Below are 18,703 nucleotides of genomic sequence, written 5' to 3' on the forward strand. Positions count from 1 at the left end.
GCTGAGATTTGGATCATTTGTCCTTGGTGCCCAGCTGGAGCAGGAATTGTTTTGTCTCCCTGCTCTGTGCACAGAGCTCACCATCCCCTCATATGAAGCTCAGAATTACACACTGAAGCTGCACAGAATCTGAAAAATATAAAAGCTAAAACTCAAGGCATCAGGATAACCTTGGGAAAATCAAAACAGAGTACTTTGAAGTGACACATGGGCACAGTATTAATTTTCAACTACATTTAGGAATAATATTGACATTAATTTGTTCTTTACAGGAGCATGCTTGTTTGGAAAGATAAACAAGCAAAACTTTTCATGATAACACAGTTCATCTGTGAAATGACTTGTTAATTTTCAGAAATTTTGTTTTAAAAAGCTACTCTAAAATGCTAACATCCATGAAGCTGTTCCCCAGAAGGCAACAGTCCAGCCCAGAGCTCACAAGAGTCTTTGAACATCTTTTTTTTTTTTGCTGCTTGGTTTTACTTATTGGTACAATATGAACAGCATTGCCCAAAATGTTTATGGTGTACCAAGCCATGCCACTGTGTTTTTGGCAAACAAGAATATAATGAATGCTTGCAGCTTCTTTTAATGACTGGTGTGTCCTTCCCCAGCAGCCCTCAGGTGAGGCTGTTAGTGCAAAGGGAGATTCCATAAAATCAGACAATATCCTGAGTTGGAATGGACAAAGGATCAGAGTCCAACTCCTAGCTCTAATCTACCAGGCATCCTTCCCATCCACAGTGCCTCAGGGAGCCATATAGGAGCTGGTAGTTATTTCTTACCATTTCATTACTTCAAACCTTTCCTTTAGCATTTTAACCACTGTGCAAGGCAGCACATCTACCATCTTGCTGAGTTTGGGATTTCCCATGCACACACCACGCCTTTTACCCCCTCCAAATGCCAAAAGGAACATGATCCATGTGTTTGAATATCAGGCATCAAGGCTCAGCATGAGGGAAAGCCAAGCCCTGCACTGATTGCAGGCAACAAACCAATCTTCTGCTGCAGGTTTTGTTTAAAACCTGATTATTTGTGCAGGCTGGATGCTGAAACATTTGGTTTGGAGCTGGACAAGCAGAACTGACAAACTGGATGGTTGCCCATAACAGAGGCAGAGAAAGGAGGAGCCTCTGGTGTCACTGAAGTACTTGACTGGTCTTTTCAGCAGGTATTTTTCCAGTTCACAGCCGGCCACTGACAGCAGAAAGTGCAGCAGCAGCAGCCTCAGCAGTGAAGCTGTTACAATGGGAGGGAGATAAAGTGAAGGATTTGTTGGAGGGGCAGTGCCAGGAAACGGCTGAGACATCACATGACAGGGGATGTGCCCTGTGCAGCTCAGGGACTATTTACTTACAGGCGAGACTTCACCAGGCTCCACCAAGGGCACTCCTGGCGAGTTATTTGAATTACCTGACCCACTTGCAGTAGGAAGTCATTATAGAGATAGTAAATACCTACCCCACCCCTGCTAGGCAGACAGACTCTTTGCCAAAATGGTCTAGCTCAGCTTCTCAGAATATAAAATATTGTACCTTTCTAGTTGAAACTGGCATTGCAAAGACATCAGAAACTGCTGCTGTTCCAGTAAACTGCTCCATTTCTTGGCATTTGACCATTGTGGAGAGAGCTTCCAGGATTTATGTCTTACCACCACCTGGAGCACAAATAATACGAGAAGAGTAAGTTGGAAATTTTTCTTAAGGTGCAAATCTCTTGCTTCTCACATTGATGGGAAAAGCTCCCAGGCCTTCTGGCAGTCCGGGAAGTTGCCTGTGATGGAGATTCTGAGAGGAGCTTTACACAAGCATTCATTTGAAGTGTTAAATAGACTCCAACACAGTTTTTCCTAGACTTTTTTGTTTTACTTTCTTGTAGTGAAAGCTGCAACTAACTTAGCACACATAACACAGAATCGTGGAGTTGTTAAGGTTAGAATAGACTCTGAGATCATCAAACCACCACCCTGTTCATCACTAACATATCCTCAAGTGCCATATCCACACTTTTTTTGAATACTTAATATGTGTGGTGATTAATTATTGTTAATTGATGGATGGAGTTTAAAATTTCTAGGAGAAGCTTGAAACATTATCTACAAGTTATCATTAAAAAAAATTATGTTACTATTATAGTAAATCATAACTTTAAATTCTTTCCCCCTTGAATCAATGAGATTTCACCAAGATCTGTGGCCTGCACAATGCTGACCTTTAGCATAACCCTGCAAATTATCACCAAAATAAGATTCTAATCTTGCTTAGACCAGAATATAGTTGGAGAAAGTCCATTAAAAGACAAAAGACTTATACTAATGCAGCAAAGAGCAGGTCTGGGCCAAAATAGATATTAATTTAAGAGGACTTGCTTAAATTAGAATGATGATGGCCTTTGCTTGGACTGTAGGAGCAGGTTATGACAGGAAAGGAAGAAGAAAAGAACTGGCGTGTCTTCTGCAGCACAAAGATCTCAGCTTAATCTTCCTTATATTTTGTGATACTTATGTGAGTCTTACCCAGGACTTCAGGCACTGAGAGCTGGGATGTGGTGGAACAGTCCATATGAAGACAGAACAGAAACTGAAGTAAAAAATTCAATTCCTTTAAAGGTCTCTGGTCAGAATTTAGGGAGTAATTCTCCATTTGAGAAACCCAGGAGATGAAGTTGCTCTTGCTCTGCAAAGCTTGCTGTACCTGTACTCACTGGGCTCAGGTTGTGCTGTGACTTCTCAGAGCACCACGTGCTCATGGCCTGGGTTGGGCTGGCTTAGAGAGATCACAGCCAAGTTAAAAGGGATTTATTCTCCTGTTCTCCAGGGGGATTTGTCATCTTTGTGCAGTGTTAAGGACAATGTGTCATATTGGGCTCACCAGGGGGATTAATGCACTAAGGCAAAGGGATAAGGGCACCCAGCTTGAGGCTGGGATTCAGAAGCCTTAATTAGGGGTCTCTTGCACAGTGATTTGGGAAAATTCAGTGCCTGCTAATGGGATTCACATGTACTGGTACCCTGAGTGCAGGCGTTGAGGTAGGGAGCTGGAAAAGTACAGCAGAAAAGGATGTGTTTCTGTGCTTTGGGTGGTACCTCAGATCCTTTCTGGGATCTGGCCCTGAATGCTGAAGCTTTATGTGTTTACAGTTGTACTGAGTTTTTGAAATAAATCAAACCAATTTTTTTTTTTTGTTTGACACTGCTATTAAAGTAGAAAGCTGAACACCAAACTGCTCAAAAGGCCCAGAGCTAAACTGGAGCCACAATTCCCTTGTTTCTATTCTAGTTTTGAACGCCCTTCATCAACTAATCACTGCCTGGCACAGTATTAAATTTAATCACTGAACTCCAAAACATTGTAATGTGTCTACCTACTCCATGGTTCCATTTGGATGGAAATTTTCTATCTCGTTTAAAGACTATTAAAGCCCTGCCTTTCTTGCTCAGAACAAAAGGGTATTGTTGGATTTGTTTTTCGTTAGGTTCGTATTCAACAAAAGATGATTATTCTGTCTGCCCATTGCTGAGATCCCTGTGAACATGTAGACATCCTCTCTACTTGCTTTTCTTTCCCCCGGCTGACTACAAAATAGAAACATTTCCTTCTCACAGAAGTGCACAGTTGAAATGCACAAAAGCAGATGTTATTTATCAAAACTTTCAAGGTTTTCCTCACATAGGTATTAATTAAAAAGTTGATGTGAGGCATAATCGAATAAAGAAGCAGCATTGCAGGGCACAGCAGGAGCAGCCATGAAATCAATGCACATTTATGATTAAGAATTCATCTTTCATTTAACAAAAACTGTTGTTTCAGTAAAAACCTTTGGACCTTTAAAGAGCGACGTGGCAAACCCACAAACATGGAGCTCTTTGTTTGGTCCCTATTATTGCCATCACACTGTAACCTGGGGAGAAAAGCTTTTTGGATCCTCTTGTGGGCAGGAGAGCAGAATTCTTGCTTTTGGAGAGCTCACAGCCCATTCACAGTGGGTTGACTTTTAAAAGACCCATTTATTGAGTGACGCAAGGTGCAAATTATGACTCACTCTGCATAGGTTAGGTTTGTGAAAAATCAACCTAGATTCATCTCCTGAGCACCTACACAGCTGCTTAATCCATTTATTATCTCTGGGGTCCCATTAACCCTTTGAAAGGAGAAAAGTGATCTGCAGCACAACCCAGACAAACTGATGTTCTTATCCAGGGAATTGAAGTTTTTCTCTTATCAGGTCTAGTGAGGGACAGATTTTCTTCTCCCTGGCCAGGATTAGATCACAGAGTGGCTCAGCAGTCAGAGTTTGAACATTTCCTCCCCTTCCAACGGCCCTCACAAAAAATCCATCACTGCTGGTGTTTGCTGATATGTGACACTGTTTTGCAGGCCTCACCCAGATGAACCAGATGCTCTTCAGTGTCTGAGTCCTGTAATGGTCTTGCAATAATACTGTAAGTAATTGTTGTTCATTATAAACAGCTTTTTAAGCAGAAGTGTGCTGCTAGTCCAGCATGTTTTGTTAACTGAAACATCTCCTTGTCTTTCCTAGTTGTATCACAAATTATTTTCCCTGTAGATTTGAGGGTTTGGGAGCAGTTTTGTTGTGTTTGCAGGGCCTTTCAAAGGACACCTTCCCCACCCATCTCCTCCCCCGTCTTCCCTCCTTTCAAAGGGAGAACACCAGGAAGTTTGGAGATTCAGATGTGGTTCCTAAACCTCTGTCAATGAGGAAGGTCTCCTGTGCTGCTGGAAATGGTGTGCAGCCACTGGTTCCTGTATTTCAACTCTCCTTCCTCTCAGGAAACCCAGAGTCCAAGGGAAGGAAAACCCCAAATGACCCTTGTACAGGTCATTGCAAGAAGTGGTGGTTGCTTAAAAAGGGTGTTCCCTTGTGTGTGTGGCTTCATTTCTCCACCGATCCCTCTTGTCCACATTTTACAAATAGTGGCAGCTGTTACAGACTGGCATTATGGGATGGACACTGAGAAATGAAGTGTCTCTTTCTTTGACCCCTTGTTTTCAGTCCTAACTCAGCACAATTTTCTTTTCCTGTTAATGAGGCTGGGCTAGAGGAGGGACTGTACCTCCTCTTGTTGCTGTGATTAAACACTGCAAAAAGCTTTTCTCCAATGTTGAATCAAATGCTGAAATTAATTTACTTCCTCTCTGTTCATAAATACTGTGTGTCAGCCCTCTGCAAGCCACAGTTTGCTAACCTACTCCCAGAGATTCCTGCGGAGAGGAAGTGGCAAAATTGCATGTAAGATTATTTACAGAAAACTAATGTGAAAAATGAACATTGGCCAGATACCTGTCTGTGTCTTTGCTCAGGGAACACTTATTACCCTCTGACTTTCATGGCCAATCACATCTAAACATAAAATGTGAGTTTCACAGCCCATGTAGGAGATTAGAATTGACTATAAAGATATATATGCTGTTGTTTTTAAGCCCATAATAAAACTTACTGAATACTCATGAATAATAGATGCATTTAAAGGAAATTACGATCTGCTCCTGTTTAATCTTTGAAAGAAAAAAACGCAACCAATTAGCTTATAAATTCTCTAATGGTTTATTCTTTAGGCCAGAACAATGGAGGCTTGGTATGAAATTCACTGGAATCAATAAAAAGACCCTCATTTTATGCCCCAAATTTGTAACCCACACAGAAGTCTGTAATGGCAGCTGCCACCTCTACTAACACATCAGGGTTCAGCCCAGGTTCCTCCAGGGCTACAGCAGTAATGGCTCTGAAGTCTGGCTGGACCAGGCTGATATTCCCTGTGGATCAGGCACAGAGCTGGACCTGTAACATGCACTCACCTGTGCCTTACATCAGTGGGTCTGCTATGTGCAGCTCTTGTAAATGGAGCCCAGAAATGAGCGGCGCTTTCGGCCCGTGCGCCGCTGAAACGTGATCCAAGGCTCAGGCAGGTTCCAGCTGGGCTCTCACCCCTTGCTCATGAACGTACATTTATGTTCTCAGAACCTCAGAGCTCCTTCTGCACGGGCAAAAATTGTAAAAACAACATGAACAACGTTCTCTGTGTACAGCAGAGTTATTTAAAGTGCCTGAGGGTTTGAACATAAGCAGACACTGTGTTCACCTACAATATGAGCAGGACTTCTGGGTTTTGGCATTTAAAATGACAATTAAAAAAATGGCAGGCATGTTTCAGCGACTTTATGGGCTGCCATAAACATCCAGAAAAGGATTCACTGTAAGGATTGTTTTCTCTTTTTGTGTTCTACCTGAGTTTTCAGTGTGATGTGTTGTAACACAGCACAAAACTCTAAGGTGTCTCCTGCATTGGAAGCTGCTGTACATCAAAAAATGCTTCTTTGGGAGGGTCAGAGTTTACAGACTGTTTGACTCTGTTCAGGTAATTGTTTTAGCTTCCTGCTCAGGAGTTTTCTATAAAACCTTGAAGAGAAAAAGCCCCAGAGAGGTCTGGGAGGTGAAAAGCACTTTTCTTCCTCAGCAAGGAAACAAACACAATAGACTCAAAATGGGTCCCTGGCACAATTCTGGGTACCATGCCACTACCTGAATTTTCTTAGAAATATTTACCACAGGAATGGCATTTCTGCATAGTCAGGCATCTCTTCCCACTGTAGGTGCCTGACAATTGCCAAGGTCTGGGAATTGTACACTGTAGCCTGTCCTTGTAAGGAACCCAGTGTTTATAAAAATATAAGGCACCCCTTGTTGTGTTTCAGGCATTAAGGTGAGAAGAAGAACCTGAATCTCAAGTTAAGCATTTAATTACAAGGCCTTTCTTCCTCAGCAATTTTTTGTCTGCCACTTGTAAAGCTTTGGCAAAAAGAATTCCCTAGCTTCTTTGGCTTGTAAACCTGAATGTCTTATTAATCAACACCTAAATCTCCAAAATGCTTTGAGATGTTATTTTGATATTGAGTGGCATGTCCCTTAGGATGGTCAGTTCTTTCCAAGCCTTAAAATGGGAGATAAAGCACAGTTTGTTGTTAGATAGTTCTGAAATCCATCCTTTCTCTTAGCTTAATGTTTTATTCTGTGCTTGTATTGAAACCTCACAGCCATCCCCTGACCACCTAAAGATGCTTAGCCAAAATAAATCCCCTGCAGCTTCCCTGGGTTTTTCGCAGTCCCCTCCTCACCATGGGAGTTGTGTGGCTCCTCTTTACTGAATGCCAGTGTTGGGATTGTTTTTCAGGACTAAGTGAGAAGTAGGCTCCTGCCCTGAGTGAAGCAACACTCCATGTTAGTGATCCAGTGTCTCAATCAAGGCAGGAAGAAGTAAGGAAACTGCTTTATCCTCCTGAGTGCTCAAAGCAATCCCCAGGGACTGGGAATGGGACATCTGTCAGAAAAGAGGGAGATAGAAGATATCTTATGGCTACATTTGTTTCCTGTGTCTGTGCCTTTGGCTTGTTTTATCCCTTTCCTCTCCCCCTTACCACAATTCAGGACTCTGCATGAGCTCTTATCTCCCCTTTACCTTTATTTATTTCCTTTACTAAGGCAATAATTTTGCAATCTGTGGGATTCAGAGTCAATCCCATTCTCCCTTTCTACCTTGCTCTCTCTTTTTCCTGACCCTGCCACAGCTGCAATGCCACGCTGTCAACCAAAACTCAAAGGTTCTTTTTGTTTGGTCGATTTTTGCTTTGCATTCCTTCCCTTTCCCTTGCATTCCTGCTCAGTGTAGCCCTAGCAGCTCTTTTCCCTCGTGTGGAGCATCAGGCACATCCCCCAGGCCTCCTGCTGAAATCTTTCCCTCCCTGAAACATGACCTTGTGCTGGATCTCACCCCTCATGCAGGTGCTCAGCACAGAACAAACCTCAAGTCTTGTTAAGAGCTGTTTCAGGGGGTGAAGTAGGCATGAGATAAGGTACAATTTTAATGCTCATCCTTTGTCCAGGGCGAATTGGATGTTAATTGTAGTGACAATGCTGGGGTGGGCAGTGTTTCTAGCTCTGAGTGTTATGCAACAGCAGCTGTGTGACTTCTTCGTCTGTACAATCAACCTGAAACTGTCTCAATTAAATCACACTTGTAATTGCTGCTACCATGAAAAAGGGGGAAAGCAGCTACAAGAGGGCTCCAAAATGCCATCTCTGACTCCTGCGCCTTGGTGAACATTGCCAGTATCTTCTTTGGTGATGGAGACCTGGAGCTCACCTGAACATGGAAGAGTTGAATAATCCCATTCACCTGTTGTTCATCCCAGGTTTGTCTCTTGCCTTTCCTTTTCTTGTCCTTTGCCCAAGCCAGTCACAACCAACAAAACTTCAGCTGCTTGGCCAAGTGTGTCACAAGCCACTGCACCTTAGTCTTGGCAAATTTATCTTGCTGTTCCAAAAATTCCTCACACTCCTTGGCATTTATTCCTGTGGGTATTTGTAGACTGTTATGACTGCCCTTACTTGTTGTTTAACCATTTAGCTGTGTCCTCATAAATCATTCCCCGCTCAGCTCTTTAGCTGGGCTCCCTGCCTGTGCTGCTAAGTGTGAAAGCTCCAGGTTGAGCCCCCCTTTCCACATCTGCTCCCCACAGGATTCTGTTGGTGGCACAAAGTCATTGCTCAAGCCATGATTTCATTCCTGGCTTGTTGCACGATCCCTTGATGACCAAAGGATCTCTGGTTCTCTGCAGCAATTCTCTGGTTTTATTTCCCAGGTCCTCCCACATTCTCCTCAGACTTGTTCCACCTCTTCCCCTGAGTTAAAAACCCCAGTTCAGGCTCCTTGCCCCTTCTCCCAAGAGCACAACTTCTGGGAGTAGCAGAGGCAGGGAGATCCCTGTACATTCCTGCATCCCTCAGTCTTTCCTGAAGGACTTCCCTGCAGCCAGAATCCCTTCCAGGGGCAGCTGGAAGATGGGCACCCACAGCAGGGCATCCAGGACATCCCAGTGGGTGGGATGGGCACCCACAGCACATCTCCCAGGTGGGTGTCTGGTGGTGCAGGGTAAGGAAAGGTAACTGGCTGGATTCAAACCTCCTCTTCCCAAATGTGTGGCAGGAGCTGGCCAGGAGCTGGGCCACGTGTTTATCACATTTACCATGGGAAATTCTGGCATTTTTGCCCTCTCCTGTGGGCACCTGTCTGCATTCTTGGAGTCTGGACTTAACACATACAAATTTCAGGAGCTTTGTGGTGAGGACAGGATATGCTGTTGATTAAGGCATCTTGAAAGCTATCTGGATCTTAAATTAATTGCCAAAAACCCTCCAAAAGGTGCCTTTATCCAGTTTATGAGGATAATGACTCCGGCAAGGATTGAAAATAAGTAAGAGTTGTGTAAGGCACAGGAATTACTTCAGAGTCCAAGTGAGACTTTGAATTTAGGGAGAAGGAAGAAACTTCTTGTGGGTAGATTTACCCATAGCTACCTATTGCAAACTTCCTTTTACTTTTTTGTTACATTTTTGTGTGTGGTTGCAACCACATAGAAGAAGGACCAGAGAGATCCCTAATCTGGCCCAGGGTATCATCCAATCGGTTCAGCATGTTGTACCATCACGTGCAAAGCACAGTGTTGTTCCCTTTTCAGCTGATAAAAATTTGGAAGTTGAAAAATGATCACTAAAGAAAGAGACAGGATGTAATGGAAGACATTTCTTTTCCTAAAAGCTCAAAAATTCTAGACAAGCCTCCAGTCTGTGCTGTGTTTCTTTCCTACTTGCACATTCATTTTATCTCCTCCACTCTCATCTTGCTTATTCCTGTGTTAGCTAAGGCTCATCCCTGCAGTGAGATCTCTTTTAGGGCTCTTCCATCTCTAGCTTGGAAGAATCATCCATTTGCCTTGTGGCAGAGGAAGAATTCAGTTCTGCATTTGGGATGATGTGTTGAAAAGCTACTTTTGTGTCACCTCTGAGCTCCAGAACCACCTTTTAAATCTCTGAACATGAGCAAGAGGGTCCAGTATGACCATGAGTTAAGTTAAAGTGTACCTGGGAAGTTTAGTCTTGTTTAATGACTTTGTTCAATTATTCTACTTGTTCATTTATCTTTACATTAACATAAAAATCATACAGTCTTTCTCCTCTGAAATAAAGGAGATTCTTATAAGAAATTCAAGTCTCTGCATATTTTTTTTCTTTTTTGTTACTGTGACTGTACACATGCACTTTTAAAATTTTTTAAATAACTCTCTTAACCACATTTTCCCCCTCTGTTTAAATCTCTTCAGACATAAGGCAAGTACAGAGGAAGAACTACAAGTGTAAAAAAGAAAAATCTTGTTCCTCCCTCAGATCTCCAAAATCATGGCGAAGTGTTGCACGTTTATTTAAGCTGTTGTTGAGAAAGCCACTGGTGTTCAGCAAATTATATTAGATTTTGAAAAATTTGGCAATGGCTTTTGAAATTTGATTTTCTGTGTCCCAGATAAGAAAGAAATGCAATGATCCAATTGGAAGTGAGGGTCTTCCAGTTCTGTCTGCTTAGTAGTTTAGTAAAAGTTTAAATATTTATTCACCAGGAAAGGTTAGTCCCTGCCATGCCATCTCAGAATCTGCTGCAGGGTTTTGTGCTCTTTTCCTGGGCCTTTTTCACCAGGTTCATGAAGTCTGACCTCTCTTATTGGCTTCTCTTTGTTCCATTCTATATTGATCATGCTGGAATGATGACCTCTAGAGCAGGTCCTGAAAATCTCTGATTTAAGTATTGAGTCTGCCCTGGCATGGGCTACACACTCATCAGACTAAGCCAGAAACAAAGCTGAAATCTCTTCTGAAAGTGAGGTTGAATGTTTAAAATGAACCAGAGGAGATCTCTCTCAGAAACATCCACATCATCACCACCTTCTTCTTCAAAAAGCATGAGGGTTGAATTAGGCTGTCTGATAGAAACAGGTTCTGCACCAGAATTGCACAAACAAATGTGAGAATGCTGCAGTTTCAGAATGGATTGGGATCTGCAGAAAGGGGCTGTGATCCCTGTGAGCTCCTCATGGGCTGTGAGTGCCTTACAGGAGGAAATGTGGGAGCAAGCTGAGAACCTTTGTGTTGGCTGTGTGAAACAGTTCCAGCTTTCTGTGCTGGGGAAACATGGAATCCTTGGCTGAGGATTGATCCCATGAAATGGCCTCATGCCCACTGACTCAGGGCACTGTGTGTAAATTGGGTAATCAAAAACTAATTACCTCCTGTACAGCATCTCTCCTCTTGAATCCTGTGGGCCATTCCACCCCATGACTGATTGCATGTCTTCTCACTTACATTTGATCCAGCCTCCACAGAAGGCAGTAGGAGTTAATTTTCTGATTTTCCTGGGAAAGGAACTGAGCTCTGTCCTCAGTGAGTGACTTTGAGCAGATGGATGTTGCCGAGCAGTGCAGTGAGAGCAGGAGCTCTGCAGGAGCCATGGGCTGGTGGCAATTCTCCTGGTGCTGCTCAGGAGAAGGCCCTTGCAGACCCATCCTCTCTAAGAAGCAGAACTACACATTTCTGTGGCTTGCTCTGCAAGCACCTTCCCCTCAGAGATGGTGCATTTAGAGCACCAAGAGTGGAGGGAAGTGTAAGAGGGTTTCTCTTTCCTTCCCAAGCCATTTCTAAGCAGTAAAAAAAGAACAATTAAGAATTCAGCTGACTTATCCATTAAATATAATAGATTTTAAAAGCCATGAAATGTTTTTTTTTTGAGCAAAGATGCACTTGGAAATCCTCCTTTTTTAAAAACCATAAGCTTATACTGTGAGTTGTGGGCACAAAATTAGTACTGTTTCATACCTGCAGCTGAAAAAGGAACCATGTACCTCTGGATGTCAAATGTGGCTTTAATCTGCTTCACAGCTTGTTTTGTTTTGTTTTTCTCTGTTTCATTTCCCTTTGCAGTGTTAAACTCTGACCCTGAAAGGTGAGGAAGTGAAGGAAATGGAAGAGTGAAATTTGGGGAGTCTGGGGCAGAAAAGCCAAAGGAACCACGGGACAGCCTGTCTGGTTGAGAGACTGAAATGTAAGTGGACTCCTCAAATTAATTACTTTGGAACCCACTCACTTCTGGATGTGGACTCCCTTAAGCATAAGCCTTACATGATGTCACTGGGATGGCATTTGGGGCTGATTTATGTTGGCACAGGAGTGGCCATAAAGTGCACATGTGTGCCCAGAGTAGCCCCTTTTCAAACAGAGCATGTTTATAGAAACAGGAAACGTGGCTGGAGCAGGAGCACCCCGAGCCACTGCTGTGTCAACAGCATCACAAATACAGGTATCCAGGATCTGCACCCTGCCTGCATTTTCCATGGATTTCCACTCTGCTCTGCAGCCTGGAACACACTTACAAGAGATTAGTGGTTGGTGAATGGAGGAAAAATGACTTATTAGGTGAAATTTGCTCCACTAAAGATGAGTATCTAACCAAGAGCCACATTCCACATTTTAATCCTTTTCTTTCTTACTCTGTCTAATCCATGGCTGGTATTTCACAGTGATAATCACTCTCTTTTTTTTCCTCCTTGGAGAATGAGGATACATTATATTAATTATATCTGATTCGGTAGTCCCATAATTTATCTTAATAAAGTATGTGATTTCTGTCTGAATGAATCTGAAGCCTACAGGTCATATTCAGGGTAGTGTAAACTTTTCACAGTTCTTTATATTACATTAGAAATAGTTAAATTAGCACTTTTAGGAGATAGAAAAGCAGATATAAATGACGATCAAAAATTGCAGAGCAGTTTTGGTGACTGTGAAAACTGCACTCTCTGATTCCTCAGATACATTTCTTTGCATGTTCAGTCTTCAACCTGTTCTGAGTTGTGAGATGCTATGAATATACACAAATAATCAGCTCCATGATCTGTTTGAATCTGCTGTAGTGAACTGAGAGGGGTTTCATGCTCCCAGAGCTCAGTGTTTTGTTCACAAAGCAAGCTCCTCTAAGTTTCTAAGGAGAACCAATAATGCAGGGGGAATCCTTTTTCTCATGTGGTATACAACTCTCTTTTTCTCTTCCTCAATCTGAAAAATCCTTGTTTTGGTAATGAAACAATTCAGGAGATTTTTTTTTTAGGGCACTTCTGATATTAGGAGTTGGAAGAAAGAAGATCTTCCTATTGTCTTGGACAGGAAATGCGTGTGAATCCTAAAGCCCAAAATGCTGTGTCTATGAAGATTAACTTAAAATAGGAATCTGTAATGAGTCTTTTCCATGGATATACTTTTACACCTTTAGAGCTGACAGGAGGTGTAAGCACTGCTCACAGGAGCACATCTGTAGCACAGAGAATGACAGCATTAACCAGGTAACTCAGAGAGTCTGGACTGGGCTCAGATTTTACTGAAGAGCAGCAGCAACTGTGTTGCAGTTCTTGCTCAGGGGATGTAGATAATCTGGGTCTGACTGAGTAGGGAGTAGGACTGGTGTATTACCTTCTGAAGGCTTACATTCCCTTTGGAAATGACATGGGAAAATATTTCTATCAGGGAAATACAGTTCCTTCATCAAGCGTCTTAGGACTTGTTTATTTACTGATTGCAAGTCAGATAAATTTGTCAAAACATTTGTAACCTGCAGAATGAAAAGCAGAACCAAACAAGCTGCCCTTGGTGTTTTATTGCAGGAATTATTTCATGTCAGATTGCTGAGTGTAGCACTCAATGAATATCCTGGCATGGTCACTGTTATTGAGGAGCAGACAGGAGCTGTGATGCTCTGTTTGGACTGGGATGTATTTGTCTGCTTTTTATTGGAAAATTGCTTGCAGGTAAAGCCTTTACTTGAGTTCTTCTTTGCTGTTTGATTTCAGGGCATGCTGGTGTGTTTGGGACAAGATTAGAACAGAATAACAGGAACACTTATCAGAAGGATTGGGAAACTGATACTGTGGTGCTGAGTGGGTGTCATGGGGGAGGGATTTTAACTTCCCTGGATTAGTGCCCAGCACAGGGGTAGATGTAGGAAAAATCACGTCGGCAGAGAATTGCGTGTTGAGAGTCTGTGGGTGTGAGCTGAGGACGCCCCACAGCAGCCTGGAATCCCAGCTCTGCTGTCTGGAATTGCAGGAATAGGCAGCACAGGAGCTCTGATGGCTAAAGGGGCTGTGTTCCCTGTCACAACAGTGTCCATTCAGGCCTCTTGCCTGGATGCAAAGAGATCTGTTTGTTTGAAATCAAAACATTTCTTTTGATTTCTAACAAACACAAGGCAAGAAACACAAGATTTTCAAAATTCTCCCACTCACTTCAACTGTTTGGGAGAACTGTTTTCCTTCAAGCTCAGTGCTTGTCTCTGTTACTGCTCACTGTTCCCATCTCACAGAGATCACTGCCTCTGAAGGACTTACAGCAATGCACTTTACTGGGATAGGGAAGAGCTGCTGGCTCTAGCAGCCAGTTTGGCACATTGATAAGGATTCTGAAAATTAGAAAATCTCTGACGGTGCATGTTAGAAGGCTGCTGGAAACCAAATTTCTTATTTTTGTGCACTAACTTTCCTCTGAAATACAAGCTGTGGTGTCCATGTGCATATTTGTGGAGTGGGAGTGTGCTTTTAACACCAAGCTGGCCCCTAACAAATTCTCAGACTTTCTAATCTCTATGCAGTTGTTTGTGCCCTCTGTGTGTACTTGAAATGAGTGTACCTGATGCACAGAGCCATGGAACAGGATATGAAACAGGAACCTCTGGAGGGAGCGTGAGCCGGACGCAGATGTAAAAGCCTTCAGGAGCACACGCTGCTTGCTGACGTTTGTCAGAGAGGGGTGGCCCGGAATCCCAGCCCAAGCAGATGTGTTGCAACAGGCACAGGAAGAGATCAGTCTTAGTGTCCCCTGATGGCTTCTCCTGGAGATTTGAGGCTATGCCAGCTTTTGTCTGTGATCCAGCCTGGATCTGGAACGAAGCGTTTCTTCCCAGACATGATGTGTTCATGTTTTGGTGTCTGTGAAGCAAAGACGATGTGAAACTGGAAGGGGAGCAGCAGCTTCTTATAACTTGTAACTTCTTTCTATTTGCATAAGAATTAGCCAGAGGAAGAAAAATATTTTTGCTCTTCTTGGATGTGAAGTGTAGAAACTGAAGGGATTTGCATTGAGATTTCCCAGCTGTGCTGTCACGGAGGTTGGCAGCCCGGACTGCAAGTTCACCCCAGAGCATCTTCCACAGTGATCATCTCCAGCCTCTGGTCCTGTGTGACCTCTTCCCTTTCCCCCTGCCCTCCCCCAGATCCTGGCATCTTCCTTATCTCTGATACCCTTCATCTGACCCCTCCATTCCTGGTCTCCCAGTGTCTCCTCCAGAAGCTGGACAAATCGACAGGTCTGTCAGGAGATGCAGGAAGGGACCCTGGGGTTATCTCAGTGCGCAGGTTATCCAAGGGGTGCTCTCAAGAAATGGATCTGGGAGCAGTCCAAGTCATCCCAGGCTGGAGACAAGTGGAGGCTGGGCTGCTGAGTTCCTCAGGACCAACTGTCCTGTGGCTATGGGGGAAAGATGAGAGCTCTGAAAATAGTGGTGAGGCGCCCTGGAGGCAGAAAGATGTGCCTGAGATTGAGAAATGTGGAAGGAAAGTTATTTTTTTGGTATGCATTTGGGGACTTGGAATTGGCTTCCTCTGCAAGGAAGGGCTTCCTGTAATTCTTTGACTGGTTTTATACCCAGAAGGGAATTCTTTGGCACTGGATTTAATGCACACATGGGATTTCACTTTGCAGGGAGGCTACCCTGAGACAAACCACCTCCAAAATGTAAACAGCAAAGTTTTCCTCAGGTACAAACTTCGTGACTGCTTCCACGCTGGACTCCTGCTTGCTCATTCCTTGGCTGGTTTGTCAAAAGTTCACAACATTTAGGGTGCTTTTCCTTGCAGTGCTGAGTCATTCTCTGAATGGAGAGAGAATTAAAGGGTTTGTTACTGTAAATTTTGCTAGCCTCTGTCTGAAATCCAAGTGAGAAAAACTGCAATGTCAGTTCGCTCAGAAATGAGCTTTTAAAAGAACCTTTGTCCTCAATACTTTTATATGTAACACTTGCACATATTTTGTTTTCTCTGTCACTTGTGGTCTCTTTAATTACACCACGAGAATCTGAACTGTGGCAGGATCAGACACAGAAAAAGCATGACCAAAGGAAAACAGAAGTTTTATTGGTTTTAAGTAGATTTTTCAATCTAAGAGGTGACTTTCCTGAAAAGGCAACATGACATTCCTCTGTTTGCAAAGGTTCATTTGCAGCCCAGAGCAGCTGCCCCATCCCTGGAAGTGTCCAAGGCCAGGCTGGACAGGGCTTGGAGCAGCCTGGGATAGTGGAAGGTGTCCCTGCCCATGGTAGGAGTGGAACTGGATGAACTTTAAGTTCTTTTCCAATGCAAACCATTCTGAGATTCTGTGATTTATGTCCAGGACACACCAGTGCATACAGGAACTGGTGGGGCACGTATGTGCTGCAGCCTCTTTGCTGGGTACAACCAAAGCCATAATTTTAAGGATTATCCTCATGCACACAGAGGAAAATTCAGTTTTCAAAATTCTTTACTGGTGATGAAACGTAAGCCAGAACACTGTTGGGTTTTGTGATGTCAGTGTGAGCTGATGGAGTTGGCAATAAGAAAAATTATCCTTCAATTATAGGCTGAATATGTTTAAAATAAGTCACTGAGACATAGATGGTATGGAGCCCCATTTTACTATTATTATACTCAGTAAAAAAAAGAGTCCATAAACTCCTCTCTCTCCTCCCTCCTCTGTTAAACAATTAGTGTCTTTGTCACATGTAAGAGCTGCACAAGTAACAGGAACAAAACATGTAGGTGTTCTGAACAGAGTCATTAAACAACATTTGTTAAGCACATCAAGTTCTGGACTAATTCATTCTGTAGCTCTTCTGTTTCATGTGCTCAGGTGATAAAGAATTATGCAGAACTTCCATCAGTGGCAATTTTATTTCTTGCCTTGAATCAAATGGTGACTCAGAATGAAAATGTCACTGAGACATGGGTTGTGGTGAGACTCTGTGGCTGCTGATTCCAATCACCCTGTAACCAGAAGGGGCTCTGTTGGTAATGCAGGAGCCCAGGCCACCTCTGCAGGGATAAGGCAAGAATTAAACTCCACTTGCAGCAGAAAAGGCTGAAAGTTGAAAAGTCATGAGTTTAAAAATGTTACATTCAGTGGTTCTTCATAGAAAGGGCACTATTGATGAAAGAGAAACATTTCATGGTAAGAAGTTAAAATGGAATGGAAACATTTTCCCCATTTTTACAGACTCTTCTTCTAGATAATATTTCTAACTTCTTTCTGAATCTTCTGTGATCTGTGGTAATGGTAGCATGTAATTATATGGTATAATAGTGATACAGAATACAAAGATAACTTATTAAATATTATATATTTATATATATATAGCCTGGCACTGGTTTTGGCTGTGGTAGTTGCCATCAACACAAATATCCAGGAGGAAGCATCCAGCCCTTAGGAACTGTTTATACAGCAGGAAAGTTTGGAAACTTCTGGTCTTGGGGTTGGATGCACCCACTAGCACTGTACTTGATATGCACTCCCACTCTGGATTGAGTCTACCTACCTTCTCTGCAGAGTTTGAAATGCCACTGCTCTGAATGATTCTTCGCCCACAGAGGGAGGGAGGAATTCAAATCAGCTGGGGAGCAAAGCACTCTCCGCTGGGAACAGGAGGAAAGAGGGCTCCTGGTGGTGGGAGAAGTGGGGGAGGAAATGAAACCACTTTTGGGGAGAAGTGGGTTCTGCAGGATGGGAGAATATGGATGAAGTGGGACAAGATGTGAGAGCACCAGACATTGGCAGAGGAGAAATGAAAATGGATGTTCATCAAGCCCTAACCATAGGAAGAAAATCAAGGATAACACAGTGATGGAAAAACCCTAAAACTTGGTTTTTTTTCCATGAGGATACCCAGCCTGATGATTTGAGGTGACCCTTGTCTATCCAAAACTGTTCTCCCTGGCTGGAAGAGATGCTGCACTTCTGGCCAAATCCCTGCAGCCCCAGCAGTGGTTTCAGCAGTGCCATCCCCTCTGGGAGTTGCTGAGCACCCTTTCAGTTCCCTGCAGGAGGCAGGAGCCAGTTCTGGTGCCTGGCACACGTCACCCCCCTGTGTGCCCTGTGATTGCTCTGCCTGGAAAGCTGAGAAGCCCAAGCACGAGGTGGGAGAGATGTGCAGAAGGAAAGGAAGGCTCAGGGAAAAGTGGCTCTGCTTGTGTACTTGGCTGAGGGTGTTTTCATTGTAGAGCTCCCTATTTTTAGGTTTTATACTTTGCCATTGTCCCCTTTACTGTGAGCTGAGCTGCTGCCTCCTATTGCTTCCCTTCACTACATGTGATTATAAAAGATGCAGTTTTGACCTCATCATGTTTTGGATTTGCTCCTGGCCTGCTTATGATGCTAAGTGAGGGTTCCTAGGGAAAGAACACCAATCCTGACGGGATCCAAGGCTCCAGGGATGAAATGACCTAACTTCTATCTTAGCATGTCAGCATTGCCACTCTTGTCTGTGCCAGGAACCCACAGACCTGAGACAGGCTTTTACAAGGTGTTCCTCAGGTGCTTTTCTACAAATCCATTTGGAGATTTCCCTGTTTGCCTTCCTGTTTTTAAGAGAATGCAGATGGGTTGGTTGCACTTTAAGGCTTCTTCACACAATCAAGTTGGAGAAAAAATGTTTAGACATAATTATATACCCCCAGGAACTGGATCTCATTCAACTTGCAGAATAAATCACAACAGATAGTAGGAC

The 18,703-nt window shown here is 43.3% G+C and overlaps 1 long non-coding RNA gene across 1 annotated transcript in view; it reads left to right on the top strand.

Moving 5' to 3' along the window:
• Positions 1-4,377: 4,377 nt before the first annotated feature.
• LOC132076622 (uncharacterized) overlaps positions 4,378-18,703 on the top strand; it is a 69,917-nt gene continuing 55,591 nt past the window's right edge. Inside the window, exons 1-2 of the long non-coding RNA XR_009418947.1 lie at positions 4,378-4,444; positions 11,824-11,944. This is a non-coding gene — a long non-coding RNA (uncharacterized LOC132076622). The remainder of the gene's footprint in view (positions 4,445-11,823; positions 11,945-18,703) is intronic.

Source organism: Ammospiza nelsoni, chromosome 9, assembly GCF_027579445.1.
Source record: "Ammospiza nelsoni isolate bAmmNel1 chromosome 9, bAmmNel1.pri, whole genome shotgun sequence".
Taxonomy (NCBI): domain Eukaryota; kingdom Metazoa; phylum Chordata; class Aves; order Passeriformes; family Passerellidae; genus Ammospiza; species Ammospiza nelsoni.